The 26,935-nt window shown below is 40.4% G+C and overlaps 1 pseudogene; it reads right to left on the bottom strand.

Moving 5' to 3' along the window:
- Nucleotides 1-26,682, bottom strand: part of LOC142376963 (dynein axonemal heavy chain 8-like) — a 67,655-nt pseudogene extending 40,973 nt beyond the window's left edge.
- Between the last annotated feature and the right edge of the window lie 253 nt (nucleotides 26,683-26,935).

The raw sequence follows: 26,935 nt of genomic DNA, 5'->3' as shown, positions 1-26,935 counted from the left end.
ATGGTCATGCCTTATTGTGGTCAACCAGCTGCTGCAGCAAAGATGCACGGCCTTCTGGGAGCTCTATCAGAACAGTCTCAGACATGTCTTTGAGGACATCATCAATTTGTATCTTACAAATATCCTGCACCTGAAAAAGAAAGTGGCATCTAGAAGCGTGGCTTTTGTCCAAGAGAGCTGTCACACCAACCCAAACATATCTGAACAATGTGACATTTAACCTGATGTTGATACTTTTCAGTATCAGTAGAATTTTTATTCATCAACAAACCTTTTTTACAAGATTTTGGAGCTCAGACAGAGCAGTTTCAACATTTTGAAAGAACTTGTCCAGGAGGAGGGAAGACCAGGTCAGCAGCACCGAACCGTGTCGAAGTGCAGATTCCACCTGGACATTTTAAGGATGTAGAATTACAATCAAAAGCTCTTCAGGACACGTCTGCTCGAGACATTTCTCAAATCGGCAAAACCCCTTCCCACTGCCTACAGCAGGGTTCACATTCATCAAGTAACAATGTCCCACTAAAGAAGACGGACCACCTGCCGTACACACGGTATGAAAAGCTTACGTTTTTTATTTTTGAAGCCATCAAACTGTTGAAGTCTGCGGGTATGCTCTCACAAGTGGATTCAAAATCTTCCAGAATGGTCTATAAAAAGGCATACAGGTCAAATTCTCTTAAGTTAAACAATCCCGTAAAAAAAATGTAAATCCCGGTTTACCTTTAGTCTGAGGTGATGGGCATTTATTTTGCTTTCCATCTTGATAAGAAGCGAAGCCTGCGTTGGAACCTTATGCCCCATTTTCAACAAACACTTAGCCTCCCGAATGACTTCGGTTATTTTAGGGTCAAAGTTGACGACTAATTTTCCAGTATTTGGGTGGCGAACCAGCAGGGTAATGTTCAAGACTGTTATACGGAACAGAGAAAGCTCGTTTTAACAGTGTGCAATAATGGAATCGACAGGGGCTGTTTTCTGCCATTAGTGTCAAATTATGACATCAGAACAAGAGAACCAACCGTGATCTAGTTTGGAAACTTTCTCCATCCACGTTTCGTGTTGAAGAAGCTCAAAGTCGACCAACATAGCTGCAGTCCCATTGTACATTCTGACCACATCTTGTCCCACGGGACTACATAGGATGTCCGAGTTTTCCTGCAAAGGAAGGGAGATTTGATCGTCGTTAAAATGTCACTGTGAAGTATAACTGTAAAGTTGTTTTGCTGATAGAAACTGTGTCTCACTTTCATGTACAATATCGGCTCCTCTATCTTTTTATAGAGGTGTCTGACCCAACCAATCCTGCCAGCCACTGGTGGCATATTTCTGGATAATGGAATGTCATCCTTCTGATTGTCAAAGACCTGCAAATGAAGTTTACAAAACATACTAAAATCATTAACAGTTTTCTTCCATTTTCAATTCAAAATGTTTCACTCATCTGAAGATTTCTTTCAGCTTAATACGTTTAATAAGGTTTATTGTTTGGTATCTAAGCCCAAGCAAACTGAATACCTTTTTCACAAACTCCACCTCTGAAGCAAAGTGCTGAAGAATAACACCCAAAATGTTGGAAATGTGAGTTGCAAGACAGGGAAGGTTCAGCTTCTGAAAACTATCAAAACAAATTTCATAGATTGCTTATATTTTTTCCTTTTAATGCCACAGTTAGAATAGAGTCTTCATGTCATACTTCCAAATTCTGCAAATTGTACTGACCGCTGTAGCAGGCAAAGAGCTTGCTGAGATGAGATGATGTTTGAGAAGTACGAACACATAAATGCCTGGAGCTGACTCTGTGGAAAAGGACAAGATTGTGGGGATACTCTGAGAATACAACGTCAATATTATTTTCTTTTTTCAGCTTCAAGCTGTGTCGATACAAGCAGTAGATCCTCATTCCTCAGAGATTCTACAATCTTACTAGTCCTTCTTTCTGTTCCTAAACGTGTAATTCTTTTAAGTGTGGCCATGTGTGAATGCAACGGCTGTTTGGAGTAAATGAGTGTTGCTGTGATGTTGCACGTATGAACCTGTTCCCAACTTTCACTAAAGATCTTCATCTGGTTGAGGCTTCCTGAAAAAATGAGCTTGAACCAACATTTGGGTACAAGCTGTAGATTACACTTACCTCAATGTGGCTCATTTGAGCCATGAACTTCACAAAATCAGTTTCAAATTCAGTCGTCCTCGGGGACAACATGTCATACTTCTTCCTTTTCAGATTCATGGACACAGTGTGGAATTGTCTGGCTGATTTCTCAATGCCTTCAATGTTTGACTTTTCAAGAGATTCAAATGTCTTGAACACTGTGATTATTTTCTTGATCTACAAAAGACAATATTCGTCGTCACATTGCAAGGCCTTATGATAGAAGTGGGATGGAGATTTAAGAGAATGAACAAAGACAACACCTTTTCAAGTTGCTTGCAGAAGCTCTCAAACTTGCAAAAAATCTGCATCTCTGAAACCTCAAGGAATGTTTTCCCAGTTTCTTCCATTACTTGTACCTTTTTTTTCTGGAAACAGGTCTGATACTCCTGATATAAGCATGTACAGACCTGCCAAAGATAAAAGAAACATGATGACAGCTACAGTCTACTGATGTCAAAATGTGTAATCTTAAGCCTTGGTAATAATAACCCAAATGTTTAGTAATATCAGCTTCAGTCACCTGCATTTTTCTGATGAGTTTTTCAGCATCTTGATCCCATATAAGACAACTGCCATCGTCAGTAATGTAGGATCTGCATGCTGTGACCATCTGATTTGTGATCTGGAAAAGTGGTCAGTTGTGTGGCTACAGTTTTACAAAGGGAGCTGGATCCTTGCACTGCGTCTTCTCATGAAAGTTACGTTTTCCGGTGACAACTTAAATATTTCAGAAACTGAACACACTTCACTTACTTTGACAAGCAGCGCAGACATCTTTTCGCTTGTATTGTAATATAGTGAAACACGGTAAATCATGTGAATGGCACTGATGACCTTCGGCACATTTTCTGTCATGGAAACCTGAAATCACATTTCAGGATTTAGGAGGGTCAATGAAGATGAATTATCATCTATTTCTACACTTAAGTTTGCCAAACTTCCAAACTTTTTACTAATTCTTTGTTAAAAAAAATGTATATAAGTTGTCTAAATAATGGCTGCCTGGATAGTACAAAACAATGTAATAAGGACATATTAATTCAGTGTTACCAAACACAAACTATTCATTAGAATCAAACTGTTAAATGTACATACGGGGTCACTGTTGTACAGAGGATGTAAGACTTTCTCAAGTGTTGACAAGAATTTGAAATTGTCTTTTGCCTCATTGACACGATATGTTATCCTCGTGTCGAGATCCCGCCACACCTGCACGGGTACAAGACTGCGTTAATAGGAATCCATTGATTGATTTAATAAATCTAGTCATTCACAAATGATCTTAGCATAGGATTTTATCAGAATACATGAAATAATTCAGGACTAGGCTCAGATGTGACACCAACACTTTCCAGTGAAATGAAACAGTGCCTACTCAGCATCATCTTAATGCAGAACGGCTACATACTGTACTGTGTTAACAAATAATCATTTCCAAAAACTATTTTTTTCATACATCTGTGAAGATCACCTACATGCAGTGAACACTGAATCCATGATCATTGCAAGCTATCCAACGTCGATATCTTCTACATTGCAATTTTCAGGCATTTGTCATGATTTATGTATCACAGACTGTTTTTAATTTCTCTTTACATGCAGCAAACCTTAACTACATACACTAAAACTGATACAAAGTGAAAATGTTCAATAGCTTTGGTATTACTCTGTGTACATTGAACACTTGTGTCAGTACCTTCATTATTTTGGAATGGTTGAGATGGAGCACCATCACCACCGCCTTACACTCTGGGCTTTTGATGTGATCGATGATAGAGTTGTACTGTAAAGACATTCGTTTCCAGTGTTCTAACTCACTCAGTGGTCCGGCAGAATCATCCTCTTTCCTCAACAAATCACTCTCCATCAGGACCTGATGACAATGGATACATCACCAACATCACCATTAAGCTTTGCTGTCTGAGCAATCCTATCATATTCCCAATCTTCCATAACTATCTGATCCATCTTGGCCTGATGTCACCATCTCTAACCAATGAGCTTTGTGCCTATCACAGTCATCGCAAATTCATTTTTAGCATTTAACAGCACAAATTAAGGTTGTTGGATCAAATATAATCTCTGAAATCTACCAACCTGCTCGATTTGTTTGCACCATTGCATCAGAATTTCTTCCAGCCGTTGCACCATGTCAAAGTTGGCAGCCGCAGCTTTCATATCATCCAGACAGGCCAGTTTAGACAAGTCAATATCTGTGACTGTTTTCAGATGAACGACGCTCTCATTGCTCCTCTGGATATCTGAAGTATAAATAAGACAAAGTACAAAATCATCAGTACTGGTTACAAACCATCTTTTGGTTACAGTATTGCTTGTTATTGTGTACTTCAACATAAGATGGTTTTAAATCAGTTGAGTAAGATTTGCCCGAGAGATGGAGCTTAAAGTTACAATCTTTCTAAAGAGCCACCCTCCAATAACTTATTCACATTCAGTTGGCAATAAATGTGAAACATTCTTACCATCTAAAGAGTTCAAAAAATGTTTAAAGGAATAGAAGAAGTTCGTTTTAAGTTTTGCTCCATGTCTAGACTTGTCTACAGCTCCCCAGTTCTGTCCTGTAGTAAGGGCTGGAAGCAGTGCATCGTAGGAATCCCTTATTCCTTTCAGGAGGCCATCCCTGGCATCAATCATTGAGAAAAAGATTTCCTGCAAGGCATCAAGAAAAGACAACCCATCACTTAATGAAATCCGAAGCAGAAAACATTTCAACTGTGAGGGAGAAACATGATTTGGTTTGAGATGTTAGGGTTCTCATGAAAATGTGCTCTTGCTTCGAACTACTGACTGACATTACATCAGCTGTGCCAAACTTTGGTACCTGATAATGCATCTGGTTGAGATAGCAGAGTACACAAATATAGAGAGCGTGATTTCTGTAAATCACGTAAAGAACATAAACCACTTCATTTGAAAAAGTAACAAGCAATCAGCTCTGTAAATTCATATGAATTGACCCCACAGAGGTTGAAAAAAGAAACGTTCAGATTATAAACCAGCGGCCAAAACGCACAGCAGCTCACACCTCACATCTGGGCAACAGGAAAAACCAGAGCAGACTAAAAATGAATGTAAACGTGTCAGTCCAAGGGAATGAAATCAAACTTCTCAAAGCCAGACTAATATACGCAGATAATGCAGTTGGGAGTCGAATCCATCCTGCATGTATACACTCAACTAGACTTAATATATTCTCAGCGCTTCACAGATCTTATCCAGGAAAAAGGTAGAGAAGAGGAGGGCAACAAAAAAGAAGAATCACAAGGAGATGCATGCATTTGTAAAAACAAGTAGACCGTCCACATCAAAGTCCGCCATCTTTTTACATAAGAAGCCCCCTCCCACGCTCAAGACGAGAAACAAGTTTGAAGCCAACACAGCACACCATGTCGGTGAGTCGTTACTCTGTAAACGGTGTTTCCGTAGATCAAAGGCTCCTCAGTAAACAGCCATTTTTTGTACGGTGGGGTGTTTGTCTGTGGAGGTTTTACTGCTCGCGTTAGTTTAACATAGTCATCAAATAACGTTGTGGAGCACATAACATTAGCTAACTGCTAATAATGCATTAAACTCCTAACATAACCTTAGTAAAGTAAAATATGTTTGGTTTTAATCCTTAGGTTAAAAAGACCAACAAATGAATAACTTTAAAGGGGAACTCCGGGGCATTTGAAGCGTGTTTCCATTGCTAGAGGTTGTCAAATAATGATAGTATGACACAGAGAGGTGCGTATCTGCGCTCCCTGTGTGGAGATTGCTCTGTCCGCACAGCATGTCATGCGAGGCTAATACGTGGTGGCTAAGGGGCAAGCGCTAACCCTTCCACGTAAAACAACAACTTGCACACTGCAGAAACGTCACACCACTTTATAACCCATCCGACAATAAAGTCACAAGCCTTACCATCAAAACCATATGCATGGTTCTCACATTACTGGCATGGGGACGTTACAAAAAAACTTTATAAACAGCATGTAACTCACCGGCTGGTTGTAGGCTCGCGCATGTGAAAGCCCAAAAGAGTCGATGGAGAATAATCCCATATACAAAACAATTATATTCTCTAGAAAAACTGCGTTCAAGTATTTAAAACATTACAACAATATTACTGGGCATGTATTGTTGTAATGTTTTAAATACTTGAACGCAGTTTTTCTAGAGAATATAATTGTTTTGTATATGGGATTATCCTCCATCGACTCTTTTGGGCTTTCACATGCACGAGCCTACAACCAGCCGGTGAGTTACATGCTGTTTATACAGTTGTTTTGTAACCTCCCCATGCCAGTAATGTGAGAACCATGCATATGGTTTTGATGGTAAGGCTTGTGACTTTATTGTCGGATGGGTTATAAAGTGGTGTGACGTTTCTGCAGTGTGCAAGTTGTTGTTTTACGTGGAAGGGTTAGCGCTTGCCCCTTAGCCACCACGTATTAGCCTCGCATGACATGCTGTGCGGACAGAGCAATCTCCACACAGGGAGCGCAGATACGCACCTCTCTGTGTCATACTATCATTATTTGACAACCTCTAGCAATGGAAACACGCTTCAAATGCCCCGGAGTTCCCCTTTAAGAACATTGTGCATTATCAAAGATCACTTCGCCATCCTAAATGGCTTGTGTATAAACAGTGTTTATTAGTGAATTAACTTTTTTATTAGAGATTCTCTTTGTATGACAATAACTGGACGTGACAGCTGTAACAATGTTATTATTGTGATGTAATACGTTGCTACACACACTGCCATGAGGTGAGCTGCTCAGGGAGGGAACCCGGAGGTTTAAGGAAGATGCTAAGCTAAGACGTAGCTGTGCCATTTTTATCTTTTGTCTTGTTCAATAAAGTTTCCAGAAGCAAGGGTAACACTTTAATCATCAAGTTTGTATAGAGTAGTGATAAAGAATAAGCTGAAACAAAAGCTTTTCTATAAAGTGATTACATCTTTTGATATGACACATAACACAAGAATAAATACTTAACAATTACTGAGACACGCCACCTTTGACCTTACCTCGTGTATGTTTTCTGGGTTCACAGGAATGTCCACTCTGGTCCGTGTGAAGGAGCAGCAGATCCCTGTGAGGCACGTTTTTGCTAAATTGGCTAAAAACAGCCTCATTGCTTTGCCCCCTTTGCTTGGTCCAGGATATACGCGCCCACATTCTGAAATCAAATCCAAATGGTTTTGTAAGAGATGAAAAAACATTCCAGTTCATAATGTTGTGTGGAATATCTGGGTCTTTATCATGCAAGATAATCAATCAAATTTGATTAGAAGACTTTCCCTAAAATTGTATCATCTATCGGTATTTCAGTTTTTCGAAAATAGGACGTTTTTCCTATTTTACTTCAAAAAAAATACTAGTATATAAAACCCGGCATAACAGCTGTCAAACGGAAAAAATTTCAATTAAAATAAGCATGGACAGTCTTTCCAATTGAAGACTTTCCAGATTTCTTCATACCTATTCCTGGGACTTCGGACTCCTGATACACAAACGAAATGGTTTTGCTGCCCCCCGAGGCGAAGAAATGATCAAAAGCGAGCAGCTAGTTAGCAAGAAAAAAGGAAGAACACAAAAAACATTATTAATCATTGCATCATATTACGATGCAAGTATAAAACAACCAAAAACAAAACATAACCTTGGAACGAAACGTTTAGAAAGCATCACACCAAACTGAAGAAAAAGCCACAAAAATAACGCGTTATGAATCAATCCCACAAAACCTCAGCTGATCACCTGACTTCTGATTTGTGTTGGTGAGATATTTCTGCTTTTGATAGCATTAGTACCAGTTTGGAGTCACACTGAGGAGGAACTTACTGAAGGAGAATCCAAAACAAATTCCTCCACCTCTGTTGGTGCCAAAGACAGCCGGTCAGCCAGGATGTCAATCATGTACTTGTGTGCAGGGGTGAGCAGCTTTTTCCTCTCTTCTCTTGCCTGCTTATGTTTGGCCTGAAGGAAGACAAGAGTCGTAAATAGTGTAGAAGTGTATTTGCTCTACGTAACTAGAGCTGTATCTCAACGAATAAGCTGAATCAAATGGGCTGCTTTAATTCTAAAAAGAAACAACTGAAACTTACCTGAGACACACACTTGTTTGCTTTTGGATTGGGTGTGTCCATCATAACGATGTCTGGAAGGGAGAATCACCCCTTAAGCCGTAATACTCAACGGTTCCCTTTATTCCCTCTGAGAAAACACTATTAGCCACTAATGTTGTTGATTTATCAACTTTTTCCTGTAATTCAGTAAATAAAATGCATACAGTGACATCAACAGTCTCCTCAGTTCCTAAGCGCTGGATGTGCAACATCTGATCCATGTTTCAAACATTTTTAAAAGTAATTCCTTCAAATTCAAAGGAGCAGGTAATTACAAAAAAATGTTTTTATTGTGTTTCTATATTATTTAAACTTACTTTGGTGAGGTTCCTGATCAATTTGAGCATGAATAAACGCTAATTATTTTTCTTTCTAGCTGATAAGGTATGTTAGCTCAACCGTTACGTCTCAGTTTATGTTGTTTGTTCATTCACTTTTTCAAGTTTGATATTCTGCTCTTACCGAAACTTTATCATCCGACGTATTTGTAGCTTCCAATGTTCAGCTTTTCTTCTTGTGTCGTTTCTGAGTTTCTGAATTATTGTACCATGGAAATATTTTTCTCCAGCCGTTGAGAACTGCTACTGATTCCAAACGTTTATTTAACCGTTTTTTTGGTTTTGTTTTTTTTAACTTCCTTTTAAACGTTGAGATGTCACGACCGTTGGCGCGTGGATGACGTAGGACTGTTGGATGAGCTAACGTTTTAATAATTAGCTCTCACACTCTGTTTTTAATGGGTTGCTTAAGAATTACAAGTATATGTCCAATATTTTTTTTTTTCCTGAGCCATTACCCAAATTTTGTTCACAGTAAAGTTTTGTTTTGATTGTCAAGAGCTACCACACGCAGTGTGGTGTACAGTAATGGGACAAACTAGTGCATAGCCTTTGAGGACAAAGAGATACATATTTCTAGGTACCAAACTCGGCAAAATGTCTTCCGTCACAATTTGACCTTCTCCTTACACAGGCCTGTGACAGGCCTGTGACAGGCCAAGTTTTAAGAGGTATTATCAAATCCCACATAGCCTGTCCCTTATTCTTGAATGGATAGACTCTATGGTTTAGCGCAACTGCTCTGCAGAAAAATCAACAACAACTTTGTAGTCTTGTTTCAAAATAGACATAAGAATCAGCACCCTCAAAGCAGCGTTCCCAGAGCCTTCATACTCTTAAGGCTGTTCAAGGGCACACAGCCTCGTGTCTTTTGGTCATATTCCCATCCACACAACCAGCAACCTCAAACTGAAAGTTATTTTGATGTGAAAAATAATTCTAAAATCAATCTTTAATGAGCTTTCGGTCTTGATAAAAATGATGGTGCACTTGCACTCAGTGTACATTGAAAGATAGCCCATATTAAAGCTTTGTGTGTTGTTTCATTCACTTGAGGATTTACTAAGTTGATTCAGTGTCACAAAAGGTTGTGTGTAACTGTTGTTGGAATCTATGGCCAGGAGGGGGGAGCAGAGAGCAGAAAAGCAAGACTGAGATATACAAGGAACTGACTCTGGAAGACAAGAAGAACATGAAAACAAAAACAAATAAGCATAAAACAAAGACAAACTTAACAAAACCTAACACAGAACTTGCTTGTTTGCTTGGGCACATCTATTCAAATAGTTGAGTCATTCTGCTGAGTGTATTTATACAGTGCAGTATACAAAAATGAATTTCTAATTTTCAGTGAGTATGACTCTCAGTGACTATTGTGTTGCCTGCAATATGAGGAGAGAGAGCCTACAAATACTGAATAATTCATCATTCTATTACTAACTTGGTCGGCCCCTGAGTTAATTATCTGCTGTTTGATAGCTCCCTCGATACCTTGCTCACAGCATTAGTAGGAACAAAGAATCGTTCCAGTAACACTGTTAATCCATGAAAGACATGTCACGGGCTGACAGCCAGTCACTCTAATGTGTGAGATTAATGTTGAAGCAAAGGTAACATTGAACTCAAACACTGCCCTGCTGATCTGGAACACAGCCTCCAAGCGATGCTTGCACAGAATCATGGGCCAGATGTGATAATATGCTTTTCTTTTCCATAAAGTATCATTTTTCTTCACTAAAGATGCACAGTGTGCAGATCAGTGGAAGCTTTAAAGGTGATTCACTATCACAAATCAATTCAAACCAAGCTATTCACACTCCTGCATGACTTTCTTTCTTTCTTTTGACCAGATATTTTACGGAGAGAAATATCTTAAACAAAAACAACAGACAAGTACATTTTGAATGTCTTTTACCAGATCAGACTAAACAAAAAAATTCTATGTAGCTTTAACTAACACAGAGAATGCAGAACCTTTTCATGTCTAAAACTGTTTGAAATCATATCAAAAACTTGCTTTTTCTCACTTTAGTAAATGTTGAGCACTATGTTTAACACTTTTTTCATGTCTTATGTAGATCCTGGTTGTAAATAGAACACATTATGTATATCATTTTATAGAATAAAAACACAAGAACACAAGCATACTGTGACAAACATTGAGACTCCTGCCACCAAATACAACATTTTGTTGTAAAAGATCTGTGCCAACACTGATGTTCAAGTTTATATCTGAAATGTTTAACTTTGTTTGGGTAGTCCATTGAGATTAGTTTGGTGTCCATAATTTGTCATTATTGTCTTCAGAGTTTAGAAGTACATCAAAAACCATTCGGACATGATGCAGTATACTACATGCATGCTTTTGCCTCTGATAAATATGAGTTCTTATCCATTTACAGTGAAAGCTTAAGATATTACCTCCTAAATGTAATTTTCTCTTTCTTAATTTAGGCTTTTCTCATTTCTTGAGATGATTTGGAATAAAATACTCTTGTTGATATGTTTATATTTTCCAGAAAACCTCTCAGGTTTTAAATTGCTCAGATATGAATAGCTTAGAAAGCCTGACATGCAGTTTATAGAAATTTCAGTGTCTGAGGAAGCAAACAGACAATAGGTTACCGAGGTTGAGTTAACAGGTAATCAACATTGTCTAAAATGGCTCTTCTAACTTTGCGCAAATGTTTAAACAGAGCTGTCATAAAGTGATGAAAGACACAGCTTCCCATAACAGTTTAGTTGACCTTTTTATTACTCTGGTTATTCAATAATCAATTGCTTGCGTGCACTGCATGTGTGCTCAGAATTGTTTGGGAATGAAAATATCTGAAAAACGCGCAGGCATGAAGGGCCCTTGTGAAAAACTCTTTGCTGAAGTTCTATGTTTACTGTTGAACCGTGGATTAGATCAGTAACAAAGGGACATTTTAGGAAGTCCCACGTCAAAGCAAACGTTACTAAAGGGTGGGGGCTGTTTTCATTTAGCCATAAAGGATGTTTCACAGGTGTGGTGGTTAGCACCGTTGCCTCACAGCAAGAAGGTTCCAGGTTCAACTCCCAGCTGGGGCCTTTCTGTGTGGAGTTTGCATGTTCTCCCCGTGTAAGCGTGGGTTCTCTCCGGGTACTCCGGCTTCCTCCCACTGTCCAAAAACATGCATGTTAGGTTAATTGGTGTCTCTAAAATTGTCCTTAGGAGTGAGTGTGAGCGTGTATGGTTGTTTGTCTCATTTGTCTCTGTGTGGCACTGTGATGGACTGGCGGCCTGTCCAGGGTGTACCCCGCCTCTCGCCCATTGACCGCTGGGATAGGCTCCAGCCCCCCCGCGACCCGACCGACGGATTCAGCGGTATAGAAAATGGATGGATGGATGTTTCACACTATATTGAATGTTATTAGTTTAATTTGTCTATATTCATGTCACTACTCGCAATTTGGTATCATGACAAGGTGTGAAATCTTCAAATAAATATAATCCATTTATTGTGTCAACAGACAAATTTTGCTGCTTTTTCTTTATGTGCTACAGCACATGAAAATAACTGTCAACGCATTGTCACAGCCTTGGTGTAATTGTGACATATGGACTGTTGCATCACATATGTAAGGACAATGTGCTCATTGAGAAATTGAGAAATTTCAGTCTTTCCTTGCATTTTCCCCCACTGTTTCATCTCCTTTTTACACATTACAAACTTCTTGGTATTGAAAATGATGTGATTAAGGTTGGGTGTTAAAAATGACTTGACCAAGCTGAGGTTATAAAAACAGGATGACAAGAGCCAAGAGCTCTCCTCACACCACTCCAGTTTTAGTCACTCCTAACATTTGTCATGTTTGTTGGCCTTACAAGGCGAGGAGGGGCCTTGTCTTAGGATTCCTACATTAAAAACATTGCGAGTAAAAGAAATAAAAGTTTGCTTGAACACATGCAGACCCTGTGTTACAAACTGAACTGCTACCTGGAGACAAAGACCAAAATGAACAGGCACCAACACAGGTTTGGGTGAAAATGAACAGAGAGAGTTAGTAAGTAAAGTCACATGACCTGGCCTCAATCAAGGTTGTCAATTGAGAGCACACTCAGATAGTTAAGGCCCTCAACAAGCATCAATCAACACCCCCACTTGTTCTCACATTTACAACAAGAAAAACAAAAACATTGCAAAGAGCAAAATCACATTTTGGTTCGGCAATCACCTAAATAGAAACCTAGAAAAGGCAAGAAGCTTCCCTTTTGTAGCTGGTTTTGTCATTTGGTCAGCAACCATTTGATCTGTTGGGCAATACTCCAAAAACACATCACCATTTTTTACAGTAGATCTTACAAAATGATATTTGATGTCAATGTGTTTGCATCTCTGTCGGCTAAAGGGATTCTTTGCCAATGCAATTGCCCCCTGGTCATCTTCATAAATTACAGGTACATCATAATGAGAGTCAAGATGTTTAAGCATTTGAGACAGGTACAAACATTCTTGTGTAGTGACAGCTAACGCCATGTACTCAGCCTCACATGTTGACAGTGCTACAGTTGGCTGCTTTTTGGTCTTCCAAGAAATCAGAGGACCATTCTTACATAGGCTAACACAATAACCAGATGTACTACGTCGGTCAGTTGCATCTCCTGCCCAATCCGAGTTACCCAGGCTCCGCCCTCGCAGTGACGCAACACCTTCGGCTCTGCTACACTTACTCAGGCAAACTGCTCATTCAGGTGGATTCGAGTTCCCGAAAAAATGGGAACTCCACCCACTTTGTCGGGAAGCAATCGACTTTGAGCAGCGCCAACGGCCCAGGGTAGAGGCGTGTTCAAGGTAGTGACGTGATTGAACTGCCACTCAACCCATGGATTGTACACGGAAGCGCTTCATTCAATATCAACATGGAGCAGCGTCAAGCTTTTGACACTGCTGTAGATGCTGTAAGAAAAGTGTTCGACGGGAGATTCTCGTTAAAAATCGAGCAAAGAACAGCCCTTGAATCATTTCTTGACAGGAAAGACGTTTTCGCCTTGCTCCCTACTGGCTTTGGTAAGAGTTTAATCTACCAGTTAGCCCCGCTGGTAGTTAAATCATACGTCAGAGGAAAGAGTGGTGTAATTGACTTAAGCTTAGGCACAGCCTTTTCTGGCCACAACCAGTAGCAACCCGAGGGAGGCGGGTTGACCAGGCCATTTCGAATCGTATTCGTTATGGTCTTGGTCAGACCAGAATCTCGAAGAGATTTGAAAGTCTATGTTAATCAGGCTAAATCCGAGTCACTATAAGCCACCAACTGTAACCCATCATCACATTTCCTGTAACACAGCATCTTGTCAATTGTGCCTTTCAGATATTTCAGTACATGTTTTACAGTCGTCCACTGCTCTTCTGTTGGCGCACTGAAATATTGTGAAAGTTTACTTACGACACAACTCAAATCTGGTCTAGTGCATGAACTAAGATAGATTAGGCTACCCACTGCTTCTCTGTATTTCCTGAGGTCACTCATCTTTTCATCGTCATCAACTCATTAAGAATGATCTTAAATTCTAAATGACAAAACAGTAACATACAAACTATCAACACAAAATTAAATGAGCCTTGAAAATTCACTAAACATGAGCCCTTTTAAACAGCCAGTCATGTACTGCCCTAAGGGGTTAAACACATTAACTGGGTGGGTCAAACTATGAGTGCCCCCTATTATTTGGTGAAGAAGGCCTACATTCAATCCCACAGGGTGGATGAAGGATCTGCCAGCCAGACTCATTCATTTTTTTGGTCAGAGTTCAAACTGGTTAAAATGGGTTTTAACCAGTAAAACTTTAATCAAGTGACATACTTTAGTCAGCCTCCTTCAGATATGTTCTACAACAACTTTTGAAACATCGATACGCGTAACCTGCATGAAGATGTAATGTTGAGATAACCTGTTAAACCCTAAAGTGAGCATCATTTCCTTAGAGAACTCTTTAGTGCTGCTGGGATTATCCCCCCTGCAGATTGTCGATGGGCCTTGTCCGAACAGAGTAAGCAGGGCAGGGCCTTTGTTAGAGCCTTTCAGACAGAGATACCCCTCCCCGATTCCCCCTGATCCCGAGGCGAGATTGGTCGGGTATCCGTAATTGAGTCATCTGACTCGGTCGGACCTTGCCTTCCACAGCTGAGTAAACCAGCACAAAGAGACTCTGGCTACTTTCCAGGTTAAGTGTGCCGCGTGTGTGCACAATTCCAGCACATTAGCCCCATGCTGTTAAGATGCAAAACACTTTTACTTGACCTCTGAGATGCCCGTGGCTTCTTTCTGTTAGCCTCATTCAGACAGAGCTAAGCCCATAAGAGACAAAATGCTGCTAAAGATGAGTTGAACCAAAAAGCATGGAGATTGAGAGACTGGAGAGACTGCAGCACCAGCAGAGGAATGATAGATTCTTCTTCTGATCTATAAATACCACAGTTAAATAGTTCTGGAAAGCTTGCGGACTTCCACCATGTTTCAATCAAAGCAGTCTCTCCGGCATCAATCTCAGGTGTACTCACACAGAAAAAAATTGAATTGAATTGAATAACTTTACATTAAAGCTGCAGTCTGCAGGATTTGTTGTTGTCATACGTAAAGTCCTACTTTTTGGCATTTTAAGAGTTTACATGATCTATCAGAACGCTTGAAGTTGAAAACGGTGACCTCCGTAGTCGCAAAATGCAAGAAATGCTTATTTTTTAACCGAAAAATAAAAAGTTATTCAACTTTCTGTCCCGCCCCTTCAAAACACATGAGAACTCGTGCACGTAGACGTGCACGCCAGATGCGCCTACACGACTCCTCATTCATCAACTCACCTGTCATTTGCGATCATGGAAGACACAGTAAGTAGACTAGCCCGTAATGAAGTTCAATAGTCCAGATAAATAAGCGTGGGGACGAGCCTACCTTGTATCGCGCGTGCACAATCGGTGATTGACAGGCAGCAGAGCCCAGCTCGTAAACCTGATTGGTTACCTTTTACCGGTCCGGTCTGCAATTTTGTAAACAAACCTGCTGGCTTTGGAGGGACCTAGCGGGACATATAGGGGACCTAGAGAACTCATTTTTTTTTGTATTGGGGTATTTAATGTACTACTTTCAGAATCCCCGGACAGTTCCAGGCATTATGCTTGAAAAAGAGTTGCAGACTGCAGCTTTAATGCCAGCAGTGATCCCAGCAGTCTTCAGAAGTGCAACACGCTGAAAGAATAACAGGGGAGGCCTGTGGTTGCAAGAAAAGCTTCAAAGTTGCTTGATCTGTACGTTTCCATTTTTTACTAAGACTGAGGTGCCCAATATGATGGATTCTATAAGGGAAAAATTATTTTACGTGCACATCTCCTGCAAAACAACTTAGTAAAAGACATTAAAGCAGACATTGTTCCCCGTGATGCATACGAAAGCCATGGGGTTCAACTGGTCGTTCAACTGATTTTACACCTTCAGCGACGTGTTTTTTCACTTTTAATGCAATAAGCAGCATGACTCCACAGCCAAAGTCTTAATGACAATGATTTTGCTTTACTTTTACCTGTGCGGATGATACTCAAACAACAGCTTCCCATCCATCATATGGAAAATAATGTTAAACATCTGCTCTTACTTTTCCTCCAGCAGGTGGCTCTTTGATCAAATTCAGTATAAAAATGTGCCGTCAGTCCCTGACAAAAAGAGTCTGCTTATAAGTTCAGATGGATGTGGACTGACATGTTTATAATTTCTAATGAGATTAACACTCTAGACTAAAAGTTGGATCAATGATTCTGACACAACATATCAAACGGGATCTTTTTGCACACGTACCGACGTGATGCTTGTTAACAAAATGAAACACAAGTTGATGTTGCTCAGTGGTGGGGCTTCTCACAACAGCTTTAAACATACCGGGATCTTCAGACACTTTGATTGAATAAAAATGGACATAATATGCAAGTTTCAGCAACGGATCATAATTGAAGGCCTTAAAAAACAACCCATACATGCAGTTATTTTTCACTTTTATGACATAAAAATCCAAAAAAACAGACACATGTCAAAGTTGTAACACAACAAAATAAAGATGCCAAAGGGGATGGGCAGCTTTACAAAGTAGTTTGTGTTCACATCTGGTGATCATTATGCCAACCAAAGCTTTCACTGCTTTGCTGCACACATAAGAAAATATATGAGAACAAACATTAAGGCTGAAGAAACACACGAGGCAGTTAAGCTGATCGTTATTGTATCCAGTGGATAGTAGGTCAAAAGGAAAGTGAGTATGAAGAGGGTACAGATGAGAGAGCACTGGAGCCACCTCGTATGTAAATGATCACTTCTCAACATAACATGTGGAAAGTGTGCGGCTCTCCTGCTCTTGTGAAATAAACAAATCAGCCTTTTCAGAATGCTGATAAATAGCGCAGAACAATTCATTTGAATAACAGCTTACCACCTGAGATCAGGTGTCAGCTATGAAAAGATGTGAACGTAATTAAAGGGTTTGAAAGGGCTGGCTATTCCATAAGAACAGCTTGTCATGCTTTCAAGTGGACAAGGGCCCCAGCATTTAACCCCAGCAGCTTTGAGGAAAGTCTAAGTGCATCTTCAGCCAGCCTGTTGTTGCTTTTTATTCTTGGAGAAATCACTTGGCCTGATCTGACTCTCCTGAGTGGATATAATGAGGAGGAGGTGTGCATCATCACCAGAAAACAATTACGTAGGTGCTTGGGAACCAAACAGACTGTACGGGCAGAATATTGCATTATCAGCAACAGTAGCTGTGAAGAATAAATGGCGTATAAATAAATTGATCAAATAAAATCACACAAATATGTGGCTTGTGTCTGCAATGGGAAATGGTACAACTGACATTCTGCCCCCGTCAAATGATTCTACATCAGTCCCCCAGCTCAGATGGGGGATGTAAACGTAAAACCCAATGGACATTGTTGCTGAATGTGTCGTGCTCGGGTCTGCTGGACAAACATTTACAAACCAAAACTTCTCAAAAGGAGGCCCTGAAGCTGACATGACCGATCCATTTCACCCGTCTGCACAGCAGCTGGAGGCTCAAAGTCCACCTATTTAGGACCAACTCCTGTGGTCCAGTCAAAAATAATAAACTATATTTTTCATGCTCAACAGAAACTGTGGTCCGTCACATCCTGTAGGATGGTCCAACGGCATTCCTTCCTGTTTCAGAAGTGATGGTGTTTGGTCCCAGTGGCTCTTGCAAATCCCCTCCTGTTGACTTGGGCCCCTTGGTGCAATACAGGAAGCCAACAGTCGCAAACTTGGGTTTTAAGATGGACAGTGATTTTAAATTGGACCGGCAAATTGGTGCAATAGTGAAGTCCAGCTTTTTTTGTATCTTAGTCTAAGTGTATCTGGTCTTAGGTGAAGCCCTTCTTTGCACATACGCACTTTGAAACAGTAATCAACGCCTTTATTACATCTCGGCTAGATTACTGCAATGCACTTTATTCAATTCAATTCAATTCAAAAATACTTTATTTATCCCAGAGGGAAATTAAATGTTGATGTAGCTCAATTAAATCAAAGAGTTATTATAGATGCTGATGGCTGTGGGCAGGAAAGATTTCCTGTAGCGGTCCGTTTTGCATCCAAACTGAAGAAGCCTTTGACTGAAGAGACTCTGTTTTCTGATAACAGTCTCATGGAGAGGATGTTCAGGGTTGTCCATAATTCTCTTGATTTTATGCAAAATCCTTCTTTGCATTATTGTCTCCAGAGGTTCCACAGTCGTCCCCAGAACAGAACCAGCCTTCCTTATCAGGTTGTTGAGTCTTTTTAGGTCCCTGGTTCTGATGCTGCTGCCCCAACAGATGATGCAAGAGGAAATGACGCTCTCAACAACAGACTTGTATTCTGAGTTGTACGTGGTACCGATAACAGATTAGATAAATTCACCCAGCAGGTTGACTGTTTTCGATTCCTTCTTTTACTAACTAATAGAACATACAATAGTGTGTGTGTGGTGCTGGTGCTCCTTTTCTATACAGTGTTGTGTGTGTTGGTGAAATATTGCTTTGCTTATCCCTGGCTTGGGTCTGTGGGACCCATTTTCAGGTTTTGCTGAAGGAAAATGGTATGAATACTTTTTTCACAATGAGATTCACTGGCCAGAGCTCAGTGCTACGCCGTGTGCTACCCCACCTCAGCATGCTGATAGCCCAGCTGCTGATACAACCTCCACACCAACAGGGCCTCCAGTCACCTCACGCTATGGTCGGATTACCAGGCCACCTAAAAGACTGGATCTCTGAAGGGAAAGAAAAATATGTATTCTGGTTGTTGCCAAATGTTTATGTTTGTTTATGAAGTTGCTGCTGCCAGTATAAAACCAGTTGTATTATGTTGCCAAATGTTTATGTTGTTGTCGCTGCCGGTATAATGTACAACAGTGATAGGTTTTGGCATGATAAAACAAGTAACTTTCTTGAGTACTCAGTAGGCCTTTGTTTCAGGTCTCAGTTCATATGCCATTGCTTTAATTAAGAAAAGGGAGATGTTGCAGGACATGTGCTGCCACCTAGCCTGGCGACGCCATCCTACGTACTTCCGCCCAAAGATTTTGGCTCCGCACATAGTCTGGCCAAATCCCCCTACCTCGGTTCGCTCAGTGTTTTGCCAATCAGCAAACAGTTGCGAGTGGTGACGCAGAACTCACGCGCGGAGTCCATTGTAGTCCATATAATTGTAGTTCAACCGCAGCGGAAATAAACATGGCGACGGAAGAACGCTAGAAGCTATCCATGAAGTTGTCTCAACTCTGGAGATCATTACACAATTAAAACGAGAGCAAGAGGAATGCCTCGTCAATTTTGTTAGTGGCAAGGATGTCGTAGCTCTCCTTCCAACTGGCTTTGGGAAAAGTTTGATTTATCAAATGGTACCGGTATAATGAAAGCGGATGTGGGAAGCGTGATTCGCGAGCTAGAGCCTCGCGAGAGTAAGCATGAACCTCGGCGCATAACCAACGTCATTTCTAAACATTATCATTGGTTAAGGGAACTCCGTTACTCCAATAAATTTAAGTTGCTGGGTAAGGTCCCGCCCTCCATGGAAACGGATTCCTCTTGGGTTTTCCCAGACTGTTTGACAGAGTCAACAGTCGGCTTTCGCCCAGGCTAGCTGCCACCTGCCTTTATAAATGTGTTGCTGCTGCCATCTGTCTTTGTTATGTGGTACTGCATTGGTGGTTCTCCTGGTGTATGTTTACCCACTGTAACTTGCGCTCTGCTGTTTTAGAACATGAATAGTCAAGTATACCAACACCACTGTGTCCTCGTTCATGAAACAAAGTGTGTGTGTGTGTATATATATGTATATATTAGTGGTGGGCATAGATTATTTTTTTTAATCTAGATTAATCTCACTGAAATCTTGAAATTAATCTAGATTAATCTAGATTAAAATGGCTCATTCAGGGGGGACAATCCGCGGCGTTCACGGAAACAGACGTGTAAACTTTGGTTCCTATCCAAACAATAGTCGTTTAATCCTGAGACTGTTGCAATTGCCGTGTCGAGTGCTTCCATACAATAGTGTAGTAACCCCAAGCATACCTTTCTCACTGCAATTAAGTTTTATTTCGGATTTATTTCGGATTTACTTTCGAATTTAGTTTATTTTCACAGCTGCCTCTGCTATTCCTGCTCTTCTCAGGTGTACCTAATGTAGTTTTACATAATTTGTAAAAGTGATGTATATCTTGTATAACAAATTGTAAATAACAACATGTTTATTCGTGTTCCTGCCCTCTCTTTCCTCATGTTTTTTTCCGCGGGGGTGCTGCACAGCCGCGGGGCCTTTAAGAATTGAACATTCTAAATGTGACGTCACGAGCTACCAAAGCTACCAAAGCAAATTCTCAAGCGAAGCTTCTCCAGCGAGTCAGCAACATTAGGGCAGACCAGTTTATTCACATGCATGGCTCCAGCAGTTTCTCTAGCTACGCCAACTTCTCATATTCAGCACTTGTTGGGAGGGCCAGATGGTGCTGCTGTTGAGATAGCGTTGTGTGCAGTGCGTCTCTGTTGCGCCACACGCGCAGTATCCTCCCTGCGGCCACCATATTAGGAGCGCTGTCTGTTCCAACAGGGCAGATTTTGTCAACTATCCCCCACAGATAAGCGACCTCCATAAACTGCCTAGCACAGGCTTCTGAAAAGTAGCGTTCTTCTGTTTTAATCACACCTAACGGCAGACAAAGTACATCGGCCCACACCCGAGCTAAAATATCAAGGTAAAAGTCATCACAGTTTGCTTAGGCTACCTATTTTGACCCAGTTCCCAACCCAACTTTGAGAATAGATTAACGGCGATATTTTTTATATCGCCCGATAAGACTCTCAAATTATCGCAGCACGTTAACGCCGATAACGGCCCACCACTAGTGTGTGTGTGTGTATGTGTATATATATATATATACATATATATATATATATATATATATATATATATATATATGTATAGTGTGCGTACTGTAAAAAAGCATAAAATCTATCTCTCTTTGTTTCTACATTGTCCTGCTTTTTTGTCCTTCGCCAATCACATCGGTGGTTTTTGACTGCTGGGCGTATAAAAAGAAAAAACACATGAAAGATAATGTTGCTAATATTTTGCTAATGTCTCTTCAGGCTCCCACCAGCTGCAACATCCCACCTGGGCCAGCCACACCCACCACCTCCACTGGGAGGTCATACCGCTCGGTATACTTTCATACTCATGTAACCTAGCTGACTGTTTGTTTGTTTGTTTGTTTTCTGTGTGGTATACTGTTTCCGTTTTGTTTCCAATCATGGTGGCATATTTTACACTAACACGTGACAATATAATAACGTCTTTGGTATTTTGTTTATATTTTAAAACTCCTCAGGGTTCCTGCTCCAGCGCTACCATACCTTTACCAGCAACAGACCTTGCTCAGTAAGTACTCATTCATATTCATGTTCATATTTGTTTGATTTACTTCTCATTTACCTCTCAGTAACCTCTCATCTTTGATGGTCCATGTTATTTAGTTAAACATTCCTTAAATAAACAAACAGTACAATCTATAATTCTCTTCAGTCAGAAAGATGATGAGTGATGTGAATGCTCATCTGTTAGGTCTATAATTTCCTCTTGAATAACCCTTGTTTGTTATAGAAACATGCCAAATGTCATATTCTTTGCTGTGTTCTAGAATGACTAACAAGGAAGACATCAGATTTCCAAAGAGGAGCTTGAACATGTTCTTTCACTGAAAACCACCTTTACAGAAGCGGCATCTATTCTTTCAATCTCGAGGCCAAATTTCTACAAGTTACTGCAAGACTATAACATCCCAACGTCAAAATTTAAGAGCATCAGTGATCAACAATTGGATCTTGAAGTGTCACAAATAAAAACTGAACACCCAAATATTAGAGAAGTGATGCTTATGGGGCATGTCCGCTCCAAAAACATTGTGGTTCAAAGACAACGTGTAAGAGATTCACTGCTAAGGATGGACCCAGTTGGTGTCTTAGCCAGGAGAAGAACAGCAATAGTTCGGCGAGTGTACTCTGTCCCACATCCAAATTTTATATGGCATGTCGACGGAAATCACAAGTTGATTAGGTGGAAATTGGTTGTTCAAGGTGCCATAGACGGCTACAGTAGGATGTTGATGTGTCTTCACTGTTCCAACAATAATCGTGCTGAAACTGTGAGAGACCACTTCACTGCAGCTGTTGGACAGTTTGGCAGACCACTGCACATCAGGACTGATCACAGAGGAGAGAACGCTCAGATTTGGGAGGACATGCATGCAAGCAGGGCTGAAGGCTCTGTCTTAACAGGAAGTTCTGTACACAACCAGAGGATCGAGCGTTTTAACCGAGACTTGAACAAAAACTGCAGCCATATTTATGCACCCATTTTTTATGAACTGGAATCCCTGAGTATCCTAGACATAGATAATGCAACAGACCTATTTTGTCTCCATTAGCTCTTTCTACCCAGAATCAACCGTACTTTGGAGGAATTCTAAGCTGGATTTAACAATCACTCTATCTCATCTGAAGGAGATAGAACACCAGTTCAGCTTTTTAGTCTGGACAATGATTTGCCTCATCTTCACAACCCAGAACTCTCAACAGCAGGGATAGTTTTTTGTTCCTCACCAAACTCTAGAAGAGGATTTTCCCCATTGAATGGCAGGGATTTGCAAGAACTGAATGATGCCATTAACCCTCTTCTACATGACAACAACAATGGCAAAACATTGTTTCAGAGAACACAACAGTTTATTTTGGATAAACTTGTAAATGTGTGATCTCAGCATAACATGGACAACTGGGTAACATTAGCCTCATTGTACTTTCAAAAGTCCACTTTTGTAAAGAGCTTGAGGAGGAGTAGGATGAGGAGAAAGAACACATTCTTCAGTTTGTCACAACATATTCAACATCAGTGAATCTGAATAAACATGCCTTTCAATGGTGAGGAGGGGAATTAAAAAATGTAATCTGAAAAGTACTCCAAATTTCTACTTAAGTACCTTACTTGAGTAAATGTACATAGTTTCATTCCTTCACTACTGTTTGTTGAGTATAAAAAAACTAGTAACTCTAGTTGCTGATTTAACTCGAGTTAAATTCATAACAAGATGAAAAGAATGTGGAGCAAGATGGGAAAACACAAGCTATAGTCTTTATTTTTCAGCTTTCTTATGTAATGCAATTGAAACCACTGCTTTCTAATATGAACAAACTCTATATGCCTCAAATCTCCTCTATGGAATACATTTACACATGGACACCATCAGCCACTGGGCTGTAGTGGAAAGTTTTAGGGTTGTTACCATGCGAGGGGCAGAGGGTACACAGAACAACACAGCAGCCTGATGAACTGATTTCAGTAAATTATTAGTAGATTTACAGTAAAAATTAAAACTAGGACAGCACATTTATGCTAAAGTTGTGCTTGCAACAACAAAGCCTTTACTTGTACTTTAATGGTAGCTGTTAAACATCTCAAAACACAACAATACTTTAGTCCAGTTGTAGACAACATAAATACTAATAGCACCTCATATCCGAAACTAAAGAGTGGAATCCTGACATTTGTTGAAATGGTGCTGAATAAAAATCCATTCATTAATGCCACTAGGAAGCAGTAGTTGAATTCATCATCATCAGTCATTGTTGTTGCATTCACAAAAAGGTGAAGCTCGTTGGCACACGTATGTGCAGTGGGAAGATATCTGTCTTCATCATGAATAAATATTCATTTAGGAGTTGGATGAAAAACCAATGGCTGGGACTTTGCTGCTCCCTGTAGCAAACGCAAAGATGTGACCAGGGCTCAAAGTCTTCAGGAATGCCTCCTCCTCCTCGGTTAGAGTCCTGTCCCCATATGTGTCTCTCAGCTCTTTATCTAAAACAGAGGTCTTCAACAGGGGGTCCGCGGAGGTACTGCAGGGGGGTCGCGAAATCTTTGGTTGATTAGACAATTTTTAACATTTAAAAAAAAAAAAAAAAATTTTTTTTTTTTCAAACAATTTTTTCTCACAAATTTTGTGCACACGTGTGCCATTCACAGATGCTTTGAGGATTCATTGCCCCATCTACATGCATGTTTAAAGTTAAAATCTGTGGATTATTTGAATAGCTCAGTGTTGTATGCAAGATGTTTGTTTATAAATGGCAGTGGCACGGCAACCCTGTGCCTTGCACATGTTTAAAATAAAGACATGAATATATTAACCTGTGTATTATTTGAATAGCTTAGTATTGAATGTACAATAACAGAGTAGCTATATTTATAAACGGCACTAGGCCCCGTTAAATATAAAACACAATTGTATGCCATATTAATAGTAGGGGGGTCCCTGCTCCAACTCTCCATCAGTTTGGGGGTCCCTGGCCTGAAAAACGTTGAAGACCCCTGATCTGAAAGCAAAGGGAAACCAGTGTTGACTTGGAGACTCGGAAATACTCAGGTTTAAGAAAGACTGAATCAATGACTAATTGAATAACTAATGGTTTACTGTAGAGGTATTTTGGTGAAAAAGCAATGTTATTCTTACAAGCTATCATAACAACTGTATTCTTGTTACATGGTACATAAACATTAGATAGGCACAGCTTCATGAGTTGTAAAGAATAAAATAAATCTGTACGTTTCCTGGATTTCCTTATTGTATAATATACTGAATTAAAAATACAAACTTACTTTCAAGACATTGGAGAAACTCCCTAAATGTTCCCATCATCAACTCCTCCCTAACTCTTCCGTTGCTCCCCAGTACAGAGTAGCTTGGTTTGAGAATACCAGCTACAAAATCAGCTGCTCGACCTTTGACCTTTCCTGGTATGTCAAGCAGCACATGCAAGCTGGGGTTCTCTCTAAGGAGTGATAAAAACTAGAAGGAAATTCAACACCATAAATGAAAGGCCATAAAAATGAGTAGTTATGGTTAAAGGCGGGGTAGGGGATCTTTTTCTGGAACATTTTTTTACATATTGCTTGAAATACTCTTCACACCCCCATTGCAACCAATTAATTAAAAGTTTTGACACAAATATGAAAAGTTTTAGTGGCCTCTAGAACGTACAATCTAGGAAAAACAGTATGCAATCATTGTGAACGGACCGTTCCTTCTCCCTGTGCGCGTACCCTGCTCCGTGAACGTCCAGAAGCTTGGCAGGAAGCTAAACTAGAGCCAGCTTGGCTAGCACCTAGCATTATTAAACGTATAGTTAGCATAAACTAAGTACTAAATACGGCAACGATCGATGCTTGCTGGCAGAACAGCGCTCGTGCACCTTCGTGCTCGTGCGCGTTCATGTACTCTAGAGGCGTGCCTTCGGGGGAAAAGTGAAGAAAAGGGTTGGGACTTTTTACCGGTGTATTTTCAAAATGCAGCTTCGCTGGACTCAAAATCCAGGATCTCCTACCCTACCTTTAAATGGGGATATGGCAATTCTTAGTCATTTTACCACAGCACGGAGCAAATATGATACAGAACTGTGAGGTGAATCTTACTCCATAGTGGGACAAGCCATCAATGAGTTGATCAAGACAGCTCTGCCGTTGCACAACAGTATGGTATAGAACTGCATTTTTCACAAACAAATCTCTGTTGGCCATGGTGACAACAAGTGGAAGACCCTCACCTTATATCGCCATTAGTCACAGCTGCTGACTGCTTTCTCCAAATCATCCTGCAAGGTTGCCTGTTGAACCTAAATATTACAGATCAGATCTTTAAAATCTTATTTTCTCAGGGTGGTCAGTGGTGTAGTGGGTTAAGCAGCCGCCCCATGTACAGAGGCTACAGTCCTTGCTGCAGTGGGCCCCGGTTCGAGTCCCGCACCGGACAGTCGTTTGCTGCATGTCTTCCCCCTCTCTCTGCTTCCTGTCTCTCTCCAACTGTCCTATCATTAAAGGCATAAAAAGCCCCCCCAAAAATCTTATTTTCTCAAATGACTGCATTTAATCAACATTTACAGAAGTACTATGTAGCATTTCACTTACACTTAGTTACCTACCAATGGCAAGAAAGTCATTTTTAGTTATTTATTGGGTAATATGAAACCAAAATTATTTTGATAATGCATTCTACCAAAATAAAAGTAACTGTACTGCTGTGGAATAGTCAAAAAAAGCAAAGGCTTGCTACAATAGTCTTCAGGTCAGAATATTGCCCATTACCTTTTTAGGTTGAAGGATGTCCCCAGACACAATGTAGTCCACGACACTCGGGGACAGGAATGCAGGTGCTTCAGCCCCTACAGTTATTATTACTGTAGACTTCATCCTGCCAATGGTTCCATACAGTCCATTTTGCAAGTGGAGAATGTTCAGTCTTGGTGTGCATCCATTTGGTGTGCCTGAAAGATTAAATAAATTAACACCGCATTCTGTATCGTGTACTCTGGCATTTTCAAACCAATATATTTAGAAAAAACCTTCAAAAGCTCCACTGTCTTGGAAGATAGGCTTCACCAGTAATCGGAAAAACTCTCGCCTGGGACCTCCAAGGTCGGCAGCATCTTCCTCAGCGTCATGTTCATGGCTTGCAAATGTGACATAAAGCATGTCACAGCTTTGTGCAAAACAGGTTCTCTTAAACACACGTTGGGCTGTTGGCCAAGCATTGGCTCGACTGATATAGATCTGTCTTGTTTCCGATGTTATAACTCTTTCACTGTGAGCTTGTAGAAGGCCTGCAACTTCTTCTTTGCTCGGCATTTCAGATGACCTATATTAAAAAAAAGACAATGACAAAGATAAACAGACCTTTGGCTACCTCTGCATTTA

The sequence above is a fragment of the Odontesthes bonariensis genome, chromosome 3, assembly GCF_027942865.1.
Source record: "Odontesthes bonariensis isolate fOdoBon6 chromosome 3, fOdoBon6.hap1, whole genome shotgun sequence".
NCBI lineage: Eukaryota > Metazoa > Chordata > Actinopteri > Atheriniformes > Atherinopsidae > Odontesthes > Odontesthes bonariensis.
The sequence above is the reverse complement of the archived record's forward strand: the minus strand, read 5'-3'. Positions and strand labels throughout refer to the sequence as shown.